Raw genomic sequence first — 16,573 nt, 5'->3', positions numbered from 1 at the left:
TTCCATTGCAGGGATACAATGCGCTTATTTGTACTGGTTTCCCCACATTGTCCACAACTCTTAAATCTTGTGACTTTTGACTTTGTGTTCAGGAATACCTGACCTGCAGCTTAGTGAAAAGTTGTTGTTGGCTGCTAGCTTCAATGGGCTTTTTCATAGTTTTCTACATTAATGCATTCAGAAGGAGTTATGCAATACAATTTTCTAAGAAGGAACCTGGGATATATCTGAAAGAGAGAAGCTGCTTTCAGACCCTTATATATGCTTGTTTATCTTGGAGGGCCACTTTTAAGAGTGGAGTAAAAAGTGAGGTCCAAGGTTCTGTAGCCTCAGATTTGTTGTTCCCAGTAGGTACTGTAGAGGGGAAAAGTTGGGCTGGGTTGCTCAAGTAGCTGACCCCTCTTATAGCTGAACATGCAATTATATGGGATTTAACTGAGCTTATGCTTCAGATATAGATCAACACTGCATACTGTGGTTTAGCCTTTGCTACATGTTTTGCACACTTGATAAGCCGTAAGAGAATTTTTCTGCTGATCCTTTTTTCTTGTGCCACCTTGGTAGTATGAGCCTTTGCTGTTTATTAAGGCTTAGTTAACTTGCTGAATGTTTTGATTTACATGTTCATTTTTTTTATAAAAAAAATGTTCGCTACCAATTCTGTTATTTCGCTGGCCCGTTTTTATTATCACATTTCCCTTTATGTGTAATATACTGAAACTTCCTAAAATTAATTGACTAGGTTTTGTGCTTCATTAGCTGGAAAGCTTTGACTGTGGATAATGCATTTTTTCTGAATTCTGAAACTTCTGTGCTATGTCTCTCTGGCTGAAAACAACTGTGGGCAGTATAATGTAGTATTGGGCATCTTATCATGAGAGGGAGGAGAATGACTTGAGTGAAAATTCTTAGAAAGTTGTGCAATGATATTGGGCAAGCTTATGAAAAGGAATGATTATACGTTCTCAGACCTTCTTGGACACTTACTGGGTTCTGGCTTTGCTTCGGAGCATGAAATGGTGTTTCTGCGGCTGCAGGTCCTTGGATGCATTAAGAGTTTTTGGCAGTGGCCCTTTGTGCAAGTCTATTGGCTGGAGCTTTTTAGTAATTGATTTAAAGCAGCAGTTTTCAAGCTTTCTACCTCCAGGGAACCATTTCTGCCACAGAACACCTTTGTGTTATGCAGAAGATCCTGAGGGTACATAGCCACTTTGCATGTAGTGCTAGGTAGCCAGTCCATTTGGGCCTTGTTGTTGTTCTGTGGGAACTGAAAGTGCACCCTAAAATATACCTGGCATTTGTTTGTGGTTGCACGTAGCAGAACATTGCAGGACAGGTTGTCTTTCACAGAAGCTTGTCTACTGCAACTTATTTTTCTCTTCGATAAACCACTGAAAAAACAGGTTTGATGGAGCATAGTTTAAAAATCATCAGATTGAAGGATACTACTTGGATCTGGAAGTATTCTGCCTTCCATAGCGCCGCTGAAGGAACTGAATGCAGGCTCCTTCAAGAGGCTTCTCATCATTTTGTTGGTTTTTTTGGATCTTCCTTAAACCAAACAGTACAGAATTGGTGATGTTTTCTGCCATCTAGCTGTATGCTTCCTTGTTCTTCAGGCCCTGGACCTTGTTATTTTGCCTGGAAGGGAATGCTTGGATGCCTCTGCCAGCTGGCTGCATTGGCTATCGGCATCAAGCCTGGGATAACTGCTGCTCTTTTTTCTCTTTTTTTCCTGCTCTCCACAGAGCCTTCTTCCTGCATTGGCTTGAAGGGATTTGTTTCTGAAGCCAGGGTATTGGGTGAAGAATCTTGATACCATTTACCAGATGTAATATGAAAATTACCCCTTCAGCTGTGCAGCCAGCTCTTGGCTGTGGTATTATTTTTATCTTATGACAGCCTCACAACAGTGACACATGTCCCAAGTGACAATAGAAGCTCGATTATTGTAATTCCTCCCCTGCAGGGCTTAAAGTAGGACATCTCCATTGCTTGCAGCTTGCTAGGAAAGCAACAGTCTGTCCTGATAGGCGCAATAGTGGTTGTGTCTGCCTCTCTCTTTCTCCCCCACCCCAACAGATAAACAGGACTGTGCATATTCTGTGCTAGTGAAAAACCATGCAAATAGAATTGTGTGTGCATGTATAATGTAGTTGAATTCCTGGATTTTGGAAATGGTTTAGGCCAGGGGTCAACAAACTTTTTCAGCAGGGGGGCAGTCCACTGTCCCTCAGCCCTTGTGGGGGGGCCAGACTATATTTTGGAAAAAATAATAGTGAATGAATTCCTATGCCCCACAAATAACCCAGAGATGCATTTTAAATAAAAGGACACATTCTACTCATGTAAAAACACGATGATTCCCGGACTGTCCGTGGGCCAGATTTAGAAGGTGATTGGACTGGATCCAGCCCCCGGGCCTTAGTTTGCCTACCCATGGTTTAGGCATTCTTTCAATGGGTGGAATAGCAAGTGATGAAGGACAGGGAGAAGTGGAAGCCTATGCTGCTTATTAGGGTTGGGCGATATCTTGTTACCTGCGTTGTGTTATATCATCAGCTAAATATCACAATATACAGATTAGGGCTGGGCGATATTAGGTTTTGAGCATCGCAGTATATCACCAGCCAGACATGGCAGTTTGGCGATATACAAAGAGCTGCATTGGCCCCAGCCTGCGAGGCTCTGGGTGAGACTGCTTCAGCTCTCACTGCGTGGGAACTGAGGTGCTTTCACCCCAGCACCTCACAGATCGTGGCCAATGCAGCAGGCCTCAGCCTGCTGCTCAGACGGAGGGAGCCCTGTGACGAAGTGTGACAGGCTCCGTTTGCTCCCTTCTCTGGCAAGTTAGAAGGGGTGGGCAAGTGGCCTCCTTTTCTTGGGAGAAAGATGTTGCTTGCTTGTCTCCCCATCACCACCAGTGGAGACGGAGGGATCCCTGAGAATGGAGACTGACAGCTGCAATCACAGGGATCCTTCACCTTCCCTGTCAGGGGGTGAGGGGCGAGGAAACAGCCTCCTTTTCCTAGAAGAAAGAGGTGACTTGCTCCCCCAACCCCTTGCTGGCAAAGACGGAGGGATCCCTGCAAACAGAGCCTGACAGGTTCTTTCGCCAGGGCTCCCTTTGCTGGCATGGCCCTCTCAGCCGGGCAGCGCAAAGCCTCCCACACCCTAGCTGAGGGAGCCCAAATCCTTTTCCTGCTAGCAGGAGAAAGATCGGGGCTGCTCAGCTGGGAGTGTGAAGCCTTATTTCTCAGCCTCTTGAACTGTTTAGAAAAAAACAAAAAGTTAATGGTATCGTGTTCTTTGGCAACCTTTTGGATACATGTGGAGACATGTTCTGTTCATCGGAATGGTTCCTTTTCAAAGCAATTGCCTCAGTGCCTTTTGCGCAACCCCTCAGTGTGTTTCTTCATTTGCGGTTTTTATCTTGGTACTTGATATGCGTAAAAGCTGGAAAGGTTTAATCAACAGCACCTTCCAGGCCTTTGCTGTGCCAGCAATAACTTGTCCGTGGTTCATATCTCCACAGAAAGGGGCGGTGAATGGGTGCAAGATGGCAAACATGGACTTTGGGCTTGATAATCTTGTTGCCAATGCAAGATGGCTTAATAAGGGGGGGGTGCGCGTTTCCTCGAGCCTCTTCCCTAAGTACTGGTACATGTGAACAGTGTTACATGTGTGTATGTAAATGGAGGCTTGGGCTGACAAAATATTCTGTAAAGAGTTTACTCTTCTCATGTATAATTTGCTAGACAAAAACGCATGTTAGGCTGGAACCCCTTTACAACTCTTTTTTTTTTATTTCAATGGGTGCTTGCTTCTGAGCAGTGTTAGAAACTGAGATAGAAAAGCTAGGAGCCAAATGGCTCCTGGGACCCCTGGGTTGTGAGCATCAAAACAGAATGTCTAGTCACCTTTTGGGTGGGGGGTGTCAGCAACACTTTTTATTTATTAATAAGAATGAACTAATACACAATTCACATAAATGACACATTGTTAATATCGTATTTTTAGCAGAAATTGTTAATACATGTTTCATTTGGTGTTTACAATAATAATATTGGTACCATACTTCAGTTTTCAAAGCACTCAACCCTTTATTGTTAAACTTCTTAACATATAGTCTATCTTTAACATATACTTTGAGGCTTCAAAGCACATACATTTCAGTAATCCTTGAGTGTCAGCCAGGTGGAAAAATGGAACCTGACTTCTTGAGGTGTTCACAAATGGATAATCTTTAGGCACAAAATGCACCTGGCACCCTGCTAATTTCAAATCCTGCTTCTGAGTAAACATACTTAAGACTGCACTGGCTGGCATGTGCCCCTTTTGGCCGCTTCTTTTGGAATTATGTTCCTATGGGAAGCCCCCAAAGCTTGAGCCTGTGTGTCTTTTGGGAGCAGAGTGAGGCACGATTTCTGTCCCCACCCTGCAGACTTGCTTTTGATGGCTATATGGTAAGTTAGACACATTGCTTGCCGTATCCGAAAGGCTCAAAGGATGAGACAAGTCCAGTAAAGTGTAATGGATATATTTTCTCCCCAGGAACTTGTCCTGAGATCCCTTGGTTATTTATGTGCAATTTAATTTTCTAGATCACTTTTTTTTTTTTTAAAAAAAAGAAAATTTAACTGTGCACAACTCCTGAGGCTAGATGAGGTTGAATGCACACTGCTTTTTGCTGTTTGTGGCAAGAATAGGGTCAGTGCAATGCTGGAGCTTGAGAAGTGAGGCTTGATCCTCTCCGTCATGAAACTGAAGCACTCTTAATGTCTGTTTTCACTGCCATAACTTTAACTTGGTCGCTTTCCAACAGCTTTGCATTTAACACTTTCAAAACTGCCTTTGGAAAGTAAGTGGTAGCTGCTGTAGTGTCAGGATCGCAGAACAGGTTCCTTCCTGGAATAATATTTTGTATATAGACTCATTCTTAGGGAGGGAGTTACGACATCTGAATATTCAGCAAGGAGATGGTTTAAGGAACCATTTTCCACACACCCCTCCTCTTCACATACAGTAAAAATATTAGTTAATGTTAATTATTTCCAAATAGACTTTTTGGCTCAAGACTCATGGTTACACAGATTTTCCTACATCATGTGGCTTGGTTAATAATTACCATTTTCCACAATAAACAAATGGCATTCTATCATTTCTCTAAACACTCCCCCCTTCCCCAAGGTAAACAAATTTTGCTACCTCACTAAGCTAATCACATTACCTCAGGTGGTACATGTCTTTAAATTAATGTGTCTTTAATGAAAGGAAAGAACTTATACTACACACTCTTAGGACATGGTTTTTAACTGATGCACTTAGTGTCTGCATCATGTCACAGCCTTTGCTCTATTTCAGCAATGTTTAAGAGATTGGAAGCACCTTCCAAGCTTGTATGCTACTTCACTCTTCGTGTTCTCTCACGAGTTCAACTTTGCCTTTTGTTCTTTAAAGTAGTCAGTGTCTGCACTGGTGTGTGTTCTTAGCCTGGTTAATTGTAAACTGTAGTTTGCTGTTATGGCTAGATTGAAGTCACTTTGCAAAGTATAGTCTTGAGCTAGCAATGGTCTGTGAGAATGGCAGTGCAGATGTGCAGCCAATGGAAACAAAAGCAGGGGTTTTTTTGGTGTGGGGGGGGGATACAATAATGTAGGGAGATGGAGCGCTCAAACTTCTGAGTTGTTCTTTATTTCCCAATGGTGGTTTGGAAATGGAGCAACTTTTATATGTATACCAGGTTTGTGATATACATAATGGCAACTGCATAGCCATTATGCTGGAACAGTTTATCAATCCACCCTTCCAAAAAGGGAAGGTTCCAGTTCATAAACAATAAAAGTGATGAAATAAGAACCTGGATTTATATCTCATTCTTGATTTGTTATCAAATGAGAGTTTCCAGCTGTGTAAGTTTGGAGAAGCTGATAGGTTTAAATCTCTTCAGAGATAACTCCGTGTGCTGTTGTAGGATGTGGAAGTTAGAGTACAAAGTGCAGTTTGGACTTTGCCATCTTTTAATGTGTGTGTTTGCTGTTGCTCAAAACACTTGGACTATGTTTGGAAGTCTGCTGAAAATGGCATAATTTCCTCTGTTCTTTTTAAAGTTTTTTTTTTAAAAAATGTATTCAATAAAGATTTATTTTAAAATCTAAAAAAAAAGAAAAGAAAATGGCATAATTTCCCTCCCACCCCCGAACATTTATTTGTTTATTACTCCTTTCTAGGTTAATCATACAACTATGGTTTTTATGCTTTTTCTGATGTTAAAGAAAATTGAAGGAAAGAAATTGTCATATTTCTTGGAAACATTTCCTTGTTTGATGCCATCTTCTATGAAGTAATAAATTTGGAGCTCAATATTTGACTTGAGCTTGTTAAGCAGAGTTTTTTGTTTTTGATCAGCTACTCTAGTTTTGTAATTTTTCCTTTAATGCTTGGCAAGGTGCTGCTACAAGCAAGTGGCTTGTAGCATTTATAGTAATTTTCAAACTATTTAAAAGGCATGTTTCACTTGGTTTCAATCATATTCCCTTTGTCTTCACCCAAATAACAAAACCACCACTGCAACTTTCCCCTGCTTTGGCAGCCACAAGCAAATGGTGAGTACATTCTAGGTATACCCTGAATTCATGAAGCCTCAGTAGGCCTGGTCAGTGCACTGACTGCACACCATACAGATACATATATTACAGAATTTTTAAAAATTCAGAGCCTGCCCAGGACATTTGCTGCCTAAGGTGAAGAAGATTCAAAGCATGGAAGATGAATGACAATACTGTCAGTGGGATGGTTTCATCCACTGCAACTCAGAGCAGCAGGTTAGCTTTGGTGGTGCAGGAGTCAGACCACATGGCATTTGTAGCTTCATTCTCCTTATAAGGCTAGGGTACTCAGGAAGAGCAGCTGTGGAGCTCACACTACTGCCCCCCCCCTTCCAAGTACCTACCATCTGAGGCAATTGTCTCACTCTGTCTCATATTGGGACCGGCCCTGTTTTTGAAACATGGAACTTCTGGGCCAACAGGTCATTGTGGAATGGGTTCAATCAAGTTAGAAAGTTTGAATGCCACTGCTTTAACTCCTAAGTAAATTACAGTATACATGGTGTAAAGAATAATGAGAAGGAGATTGCAAAAAAGCAAAAAATAAAAACAAGTGAGCCCATAACCTGGTTAGGTTATGGTGTGTGGTTTATAGTGTGCGTGTGGGGGGGGAGAGATACAGTATGTGTGCCTATATGTCAGGTAATGCTAACTATGCACAGGGCTGGAGGGCTGTGTGGGAAATTGGGCACCAGGGTTTCCGGCATCAAAATTTTAAGACATCTGGGATTTTCCTAGCCCTAACTTTTTAAACCTTTCCTGTCAGTCCAGTTCGATCACATGAAACCATGTGGTCTGCCTAGGATAGAATGACCTACTCTGACAGGCAGCAATTTTTCAGGAATGTCAGGCTGACATTGTTCTATTTTTGTTACCTGAGGTCCTTTTGAGTGGAGAATTGAGTCTTAAACCTTTTATCCATAACTCATCCACTGAACTGCGGTATTGATACTGTACATCCTGTAAGTTACCACATTTTCCCTCTCTATGATCTAGTGAAGAAAGCACTCAACAGTCCTTGCAGCAATTTGAGTACTGTGGGATGCTGTTGGAGCATTTGAAGTGAGATCTTTATGTAATTCTCCTTGGTTATTATAATAAGCTGTATGTTATTTCTCAGAGTTACATACGTTGAGTATTTGCAGGAGCCATAATAGGAAGGCAGGAGAAATGTTACCTCCTCCTCTTCCCTATTAAGAGTTTACAGCATTTTTTTAAAAAAACAACCTCTATACAGTACGTTTTACTGCTGCAAATTCTCCTGTAGAATCAGTTTTCTTCACATTCAGCAGAAAAATCAGATCGTTGGCTGCAGAATGTCTGGAATACTGAAGCAGGTATTAGCATGCTAGAAGTGTGTCTCTGTATGTGGGCAATAATAAACATCAAGAGGCTCCTTTTTAAACACACATTTCACTCTCTCCTTTATCAAATGTTCTTTGCTTGTGCTTGTTACTGTACCTGCTGCTGCTAAACAAAACAATGGCCAATATTACATTTGGTAATAAAATGTTTTCATCTCTTTTCTGCCTTCCCATTTTACTGGAATATTAGTAAAATATCTGTCTGACATTATGATAGATGCCGGTAGAAGGAAGAACCCTTGAATGATCTCTTGGAACAGCTGTGTTTTTGTGTGTGTGTCTGTGTACACATAAACTGCATTTCCTCATCAGCCTCATATTGGTATAGGCTACATTACTCAAGAGAGTGAGGTTCGGTGGGCATGTTTTGCCTGCCTCATAATGGCGTTCTCAAGTTTTTCTCATTAGGGTGAATATATTAGCAAACTAGTCTTATGAGGAAAAAGTAGAAGACGAACTTTTGCCTTATAAGCCCAAGGTCTGGCATAGCAGGTAAGTTTCTTACTCTTCAGCTTCATTCCAGCTTTTCCTTGTATTTCTCTCAGATGGATTCATTAAGGGATGAGTCTGCATTCAGTTTCTTGGTCACACAAATACACGTCAAAGAGAAGCCAGGAACAGGTTTATATTCATTATTTATTTAAGCAAAACCCTCCCATGATCAGGAATATTCTCTATTTATCATGCTACAACCTTAGCCAGTGTTTGGACAACCAATATGTCAATCACTGTGTCATGAGATCCACATGGAACTGAGTTGCATGAAGGGATCTGGCAGGCTCTTGCCTGCTGGGCTCTTTGCCAGTAACTCTTGATGCAAAACATGTTGTCTCTTATTCTGAGCTCTGTTGGCCCCTTTCTTTTAGACACTAGTTTATGATGGAGTACCAGGGGCTTCTATTTACTTAAGAGCTTGTCCAACTGCCATAAGCCTTCCCTAAGCTGAGGAGAATGGTTTGAGCCTTCCTGGGTTGTAGCTAAAAATGTTGACTGGCAAGTTGTAGCACTGTCAATCAACTCCACTAAGGAACTGAGCACTTCCTGATGCAGTGATCTTGGTCCCAGTTATTTGATTGGTTGTTGCCAGCCCAGCAAAGATATCAGCAAGATCTGGTTGGGGGATAAGTGAAACAGGAGAAAAATGTGTGCTTCTCTCTTGTTTCACCTGTCTATGTAAGCTAAGAATCTTGGGTATATAGTTCTCTATTCTTTTTTGCAGCTTAAAGGAGCTGCATTTAAGGCTTCCTATTTACTTCCACCCACCCCTGTATATTTCTTTGGGATCTGATTTCCAGGAACTGTTGCCTGCCATATTTTGACTAGAAGTTGCTGCAGACACATCATAACAGAACTTGTGCCTGCACCTGTAACCCAACAGAGAGAGGAGATGGAGATAGAGCTGGGTATAAAATAGGCCACAGCTTTATTGCATTGAAACTTCTGAATGTTAGTGTAAAGAAGGCAGGAAGAAGTGGTTGATGTTGACAAGATGAGCTGCCCAGGCCAACCCCTGAGTAACCCTTGGAGAAAGGATGGGCTTGTGGCTACAGGTTATGTGCACTGATCCTACAGCCATATTCTTCACCCCCCCCCCAAAAAAAAGAAACCCCAAATTTGAATGCAGAGGTAACTAATCATATCTGCAGTGGAACTGGCTTTTGCCCAAAGCTCTGACTCCCTTGTGTGGAAGTGTTGTGAGGAGCCCCACTCTGTGCCACCATGGCACAGCCTCAGCTCATTGTCAAAGCACCACTGAAGGCGAGCAGTTCCTTCTGCTTACCCAGTACAGTTTTGGGCAGCTGTGTAATGTTGATGGCCCTACTACCCAAGGTAAGCACAAAGCATATGCCATATTCATGGGAGTCCTCCACATACCGTATTTTTCCATGTATAAGATGCCCCCTACTTTTGGGGACCCCAAATTTAGAAAATGGGCATATGCACTATTCGTGTATAAGAGGCCCCCAGATTTTTAACCTTATTTTAAAGTAAAAAAAAACCTAGTCTTATACACGGAAAAGTACAGTACCTTGAATGAAGTCAGCACGCCATGCCATTCTTGCTAGTTGAGTGGTTCCAACCAAACCAGCTGAGCTTGACACCCAGAACTACTGCATATGCTTCTTCAAGGCCTCTCATGCTGCACAGACTAGGTCAGTCTTCTTGTTATCCTTGCAGAGCTGGATTGCAATAACTGGGGACTGTTCAGGCATTTATCAAGTAGTAGGTTCCTTGCCACTGTCACAGCTTATTGGCCCACCAAGTGTCTAGAATCCTTTGCAAATATATCTGAATTGAATGGGATTGTAGCATGTTAACAGTTTAAAAAAGTATGCCATGTCAATGTGGCTTGCTGCGTTTCCAAAAGTGGTCTGAAAGGGTGAGCTCAGAAAATAAAAATGCTTGTGTGAATTTCTCCTTATTGGACTGTTCTTGATAGTGTGTGAGTGTGTGCACATGCATAAACACACAAGAGCAGTATTGAACTCTAGTTTTGTAGCAATTTTTTGTGGGCTTGGTTTTTTAATGAGATGTAAGCTTTTAAGGGGTACAATACCCCTTGTATGTGTTAGTGGGCTTTCACGTGTATGTGCCCATGTGGAGCTCTGAGCTGTTGCTACTTTGACATCTTTAGAATTGTGATTACAGGCAATTGAGATCCCGAGGAAGAGATTGTCTGTGTGTTGACATCGCCAAGGGCAAGCACGTTAAGTCCTCCCACTGCTCTCATTTTCAGTGGGTTTTTAGGGAAGGAAATAGGTTTCTGTTGTTTGGGCAAATGGGCAGTATTCCTTATCTTGCTGTGTTGTGCTTGATGTGATACAATCGTCAAAAACAGTGTGTGCATTGAAAAACATGACCCTATGTCAATTTGTTTTAAATAGTGTTAAACACTAAAGAATTTGTAACAGTATCAATAGTACTGACTCCTTTTTTTAAATTAGGGAAAAAAATAATCTCTTGGCAACAGGAATTCAATATTCTGCCACCTATTGAAAAAAATATGATTATGAACAAGTTGTCACTTGATTTCCATTTAGCAACCCTTGTCTTTATCCAGAATCTCAAGGTACTCTGTTAAATACTATTTTATAGCATGTCCTGACAACCAGTCTGGACAGTAATAAATAAATGCTGTAACTTCTAAGAACAGGTATGTGTGTATGTGTTTCATTCTTCTGGATTAGGGAGTGGAGAAAAAGCCTTCTGGAACCTACCTAAAACCTCTGCAATCGCTTGTCCAGAAAACATATATTAAATGTTCTAATCTCTTTCCAGAAAACATGAGTTTTGCAAAGCTATGTTCTCATATACACATGTGTGCACCACAAGGGAACTTGGCACAATTTTTTCAAACATGTGACACCCCCTCTTCCCAACTAATGGTGTATTAAATCATTCCTGAAGGCGCTTCTGAAGGTTCATTTCAACTTAATCTCATTAGATCTATTCTGTGCCTTGAAGGTGAAGTAATTCTCTTTTTTTATTTTGCAAGATGGGTACTTCTTCCATCTGATCATTATCTTGTAGTTACGTTTTGAGTCTGTCTCCTGGTTCTTTAATGGCGAGGAGTTTGTGTTCCCTTTGTGTATGTTGCTCTCCGTTATTATGGAGAGCTGTGTACTCATCAGGGGCTGAATAGACCCCCACAGAAAGCATCAAGTTTTGCTTGTGTCCTCCAGATAATTATAGTTGTGCAGTGGTTTGCTGAAAAGCATGTTCCTATGGACAGCTAGTTAGGGCAAATAAAGAGCTTATGTAGGGCTGACTGCACCTCTTTCTCATGAAGGACGCCTTTCTCTTGAAGACTAACTGAACCCTTTTTAGGGTGAATGGTGGTCAGAGACAGCAACTGGATTAATGATTTAGTACTCCAGGATATGCTTTCGTGATTTCAGGTTGACACATTTTAAACTTGTGGTGTCACAATCATGTTTATCCCTGTGATGTCCCTGCTTGGTAGGTTGCAATTATCACCAGGGAGTGTCTTGCCTAGTAAGTCCACTTGAATTGCTCAAGTCCACATTCTAAACATGAATTCTAAATAGGAAGCATCTCCTGCTGAGTTCAATGCAATTTACTTTCTGCTAAATTATGTTTACGTAGAATTGATCCCTTAATCCAACTTGTGTTTTGGATCGTTACAAATTTTGCTGTTAATCTCATGCATTCCTTTTATGGTTTTTTTTTTTGAGGGGGTGCTAGTTCTGCTTTATCTCTCCATGCAGTGAGAAGTCTGCAGTATAAACTTCCTGGCTGTGTGTAAGAAGTGAATATGTGATTTTACCTTTTACTTGAATGCAGAGTCTCCCTTGACAACAAATCTCTTGTTTGGCACAGAAGCCATACATTATTTGTTATCTCTGTTGACTCTGACTCTGAAGATGCCAGATGACTTGTGTGTGTGTGTGTGTGTGTGAGAGAGAGAGAGAGGGGGGGGGGGGAAGAGGTTGAGCTCCAGAATAGGCAGTATTAGTTTAGTTCTCTTCTTCTTTGGCCTGCTGCAGAACTCAGCACTACAGAAAGTAGACTCTGTTCCTCGGTTCAAAAAAAGCGGAACCTGTGCCTGCTCTGAAGCTTGATATGAGATGAGGATCTCATTTTGTTTTCTGCTTTCTTTCTCTTTTTGGAGAAGGAGCATCTGTGTGCTGTTTGGTGTTTTGCATCCCTGGGGTATTTGTCCTCACATTTGGAGCTATGGAGAATCCGCACAAGGGTATTTGACCCTGAATGCTAAATGGTCAAATGGCCTCTTGATGCCCTATGGCTGAGGTTGTCTTAGAGGTCTACTATGATAAGTTTTAAGGCATTGTTAATAATAATAATAATAATAATAATAATAATAATAATAATAATTTATTTATATCCCACCCTCCCCAGCCGAAGCCGGGCTCAGGGCGGCTAACAACACTAATAGTGCAACATTCTAAAAACATTATAAAAATTAATTAAAATCAAAATTGATGGCAGCCATAAAGTTCTGTAAAGATTGCCAAAGGAGGGGGTCAGGCTGCGCCCTGACCAAAGGCCTGGTGGAACAGCTGTCTTGCAGGCCCTGCGGAAAGATGTTAAGTCCTGCAGGGCCCTAGTCTCTTGTAACAGAGCGTTCCACCAGATTGGAGCCGCAGCTGAAAAAGCCCTGGCTCTGGTTGAGGCCAGCCTAACCTCTCTGTGGCCTGGGACCTTCAAGATGTTTTTATTTGAAGACCGTAAGTTCCTCTGTGGGGCATACCAGGAGAGGTGATCCCGTAGGTATGAGGGTCCTAGGCTGTATAGGGCTTTGAAGGTTTAAACCAGCACCTTAAACCTGATCCTGTACTCCACCGGGAGCCAGTGCAGCTGGTATAGCACCGGGTGAATGTGATCTCGCAGCGAGGACCCCGTAAGGAGTCTCGCCGCGGCATTCTGCACCCGCTGGAGTTTCTGGGTCAGTCTCAAGGGCAGTCCCATGTAGAGCGAGTTACAATAATCCAGTCTGGAGGTGACCGTCGCGTGGATCACAGTGGCTAGGTCAGGGTGAGGGAGGTAAGGAGCCAACTGCTTAGCTTGGCGGAGATGAAAAAATGCCGCTTTTGTTATAGCTGCAATCTGCGCCTCCATGGAGAGGGAGGTATCAAAGATTGTGGATCTTCGAATCATTTGCAGCTGTTCTTGAATGAAGAAGACAAAACAGGTGTCTTAAGTATCAATGGAAAACAAACAGCTAAGACAGGAGGAACATCTCCAGGGATCCTGCCCATATTGTACATCTCTTTCATCCTTGGAAAGTTAAGCCTGTACTATAATTGGGCTTTGTGAGCTCATGGTTTTGTTTGTTTGTTGTCTGGTTTATAGTACTGCCCCATAATCAAATGGAACCACTGTAGCTGCAGAAATCTTAGGACACAGTATCTGTTGGTTTGCATGCCTTTATTATTTGAGCCTTAATGATGTTGCAGAGGCGCACCACTTTAGCTCTTTGTGGTCACTTCCTGAACATATTTAAAACGTGAGTCAGAACAGAGACAAGTCAGGAGTAGCCCTATTATAAAAATGGACTATGTTGGCAGGTGACTGGGCTGTACAACCTGCATTGAAAATTATATGAAAGCAGAATCTTGCGCAAGAAGAGCTCTGTTGGGTCAGACCGATAGTTATGTGTCAGGGATGGAAACCCTTTTTCAGCCCGAGGGCCACAGGACCAGAGGCAAAAGTGGGTGGAGCAATGGATATGACTCTTTCCTTTGTACTGTAGGCTACATTCCAGCCACACCCATATTCTGCTTCATTTTCCATCCAGGCAAGGAAGAGGCATTATCATAATTTAAAAACACATTCCAGTCAAGCAAAAGCACTCAAAGAAGTTGCAGAGCATAGCATGGCTGCTGGGGGGTGTGGGCTGGGAAGGAGGCATGGTCGAGGAAGAATCCAGAGAGCAAGAAAGACCTGGAGGGCGGGATTTGGTTCCTGGGTCTGAGGTTCCCCACCTCTAGCCTATCTAGTCCAACATCTTATCTCTTTGTAGTGGTTAACAGATTCTCATTAGTAAGGCTTGAAGGCAGTATACCTCCTCCATTAGTGATTCCCAGGAGCTGCCTCCCTGTATTATTTTCTGTGCACCTTCTGAATTGGGGCATACAACCCTGCATGGGACTGAGTGACGAATCAGGATTTTATTCTGAAGAAGCCTTTTGAAAACTGGCTGACATTTTGTGTGAGTGTGTGTTTAGGTGTTTGTATGATGATCCTGTGCTCTCTTAATAACCTCATGTGAGCTTAGGTAAAGGTAAAGGGACCCCTGACCATTAGGTCCAGTCGTGACTGACTCTGGGGTTGCAGCGCTCATCTCGCTTTATTGGCCGAGGGAGCCGGCGTACAGCTTCCGAGTCATGTGGCCAGCATGACTAAGCCACTTCTGGTGAACCAGAGCAGCGCACGGAAACGCTGTTTACTTTTCCCGCCAGAGCAGTACCTATTTATCTTGCACATTGCACATTGACGTGCTTTTGAACTGCTAGGTTGGCAGGAGCCAGGGACCGAGCAACGGGAGCTCACTCCGTCGCGGGGATTCAAACCGCTGACCTTCTGATTAGCAAGTCCTAGGCTCTGTGGTTTAACCCACAGCTCCACCCCATATAAATCTGACAGGCTTCATTATTGGATTCTGGTAGTACTTATCAGTGTTGCCAAGTTCAACCCACTCCTTGGTACATCTAAGTGTTGATCAACATGGATAGAAAAATTTGAAGCTTCAGTATCTTTTCCCAAAGAAGTGCTAGACCCTTTTTTGAGGTGAGAGCTTGGAAACTGGTTAAACAAGCACTGTCTTTAGTGACCTTTATTATCCAACCTGGAGGCAATAAAATGGGTAGAAAGAAATCTTGATTGACTTATCGTTTGCCTTTTCAGCCAGACATCCGCCTTCTAAAGTTGGTGCTGGTAAATTCATGTAATAGACATTGAGCTCAAAATTCTTCAGATGGCAGCCAGCCACCTTTTTAAAGTGGTTATGTGGTACATACTCCTGCCTGGGAAAAGGAACAAGGCATTTAACTGTAGTGCTGCAATCTGACTGAAAGAAGTCTGTTAACATGGAAACAATATCTGATGTGCATGATAAAAACACACTGTGAAAGTTTCTGTCAGGTTAAACTTTTTTTTTTTTGTCTGGGGAATACATCAGATGGATTCAAAATTGGCATTATGTGTTCTGGGGAAATGCAAGTTTTGCTTCTGTCTAGAGATTCTAGAAAGTCCATGCCATTTGCTCCTAAACGTAGATCTTGATGTGGGCACCTGTACTCCTGGAAACCTTAGGACAGACACTTCTTCCCTGTTGTCTGAGTGGACATGTGGAAACATTACAGAGACTTCAGCTGATGTCATTGTCTACTCTTGGTGAAAGCTTAGTTTGTGTAGGTATATTGGAATGAACTGGACAGTAATGACTGACGACAACTCTCAAACCTGTAGCAAAGGTTCACCATGCTTGTGTGTCATGCCCCACAATTCTCTATAATTCCTGCAATTCCTGAGTTGCTTGGTGTTGAGCTGGGTCAGGTTGTGACCTCTCCTCACCACTGTTCCCCAGCGCAGTAGTTTTTCCCCCAAGGCTGACATTTATGTGTTTCTGGATACAGACTTGTAGGCTTAACTGGGTCAGAACCACATTCTGTCTAGTCATCTTATTTATTACTGTAAATTATTGGGAGTGGAAGAAGCTTGCATATCATATGGATTATTGGAGTGGGTGGGGGGAGCAGTGCAGTCAGTTCAGTGAGGATCAAGTCAGGGTGTGTTAGGTTGTGACCTCACCTCAAAACTATTCCCAAGGGCAGTACAGTAGTACCTCAGGTTACATATGCTTCAGGTTACATACGCTTCAGGTTACATACGCTTCAGGTTACAGACTCCGCTAACCCAGAAATAGTGCTTCAGGTTAAGAACTTTGCTTCAGGATGAGAACAGAAATCGTGCTCCAGCAGCGCGGCGGCAGCAGGAGGCCCCATTAGCTAAAGTGGTGCTTCAGGTTAAGAACAGTTTCAGGTTAAGTACGGACTTCCGGAACGAATTAAGTACTTAACCTGAGGTACCACTGTACTTTTACTCATAAGAGTGTAT

General features: G+C 42.5%; 1 protein-coding gene and 1 long non-coding RNA gene across 2 annotated transcripts in view; both read left to right on the top strand.

Annotated features, from left to right (window-relative positions):
• Positions 1-16,573, top strand: part of MED13 (mediator complex subunit 13) — a 103,091-nt gene that overhangs the window by 10,577 nt on the left and 75,941 nt on the right. The window lies entirely within an intron of this gene.
• LOC310832980 lies at positions 7,400-12,917 on the top strand. Its single transcript, XR_014558502.1, has 2 exons — positions 7,400-10,814; positions 10,858-12,917. It is a non-coding gene; the product is annotated as an uncharacterized lncRNA (long non-coding RNA).

The sequence above is a fragment of the Podarcis gaigeae genome, assembly GCF_964106915.1.
Source record: "Podarcis gaigeae genome assembly, chromosome: 15".
NCBI classification, from domain to species: Eukaryota; Metazoa; Chordata; class Lepidosauria; order Squamata; family Lacertidae; genus Podarcis; species Podarcis gaigeae.
The sequence above is the reverse complement of the archived record's forward strand: the minus strand, read 5'-3'. Positions and strand labels throughout refer to the sequence as shown.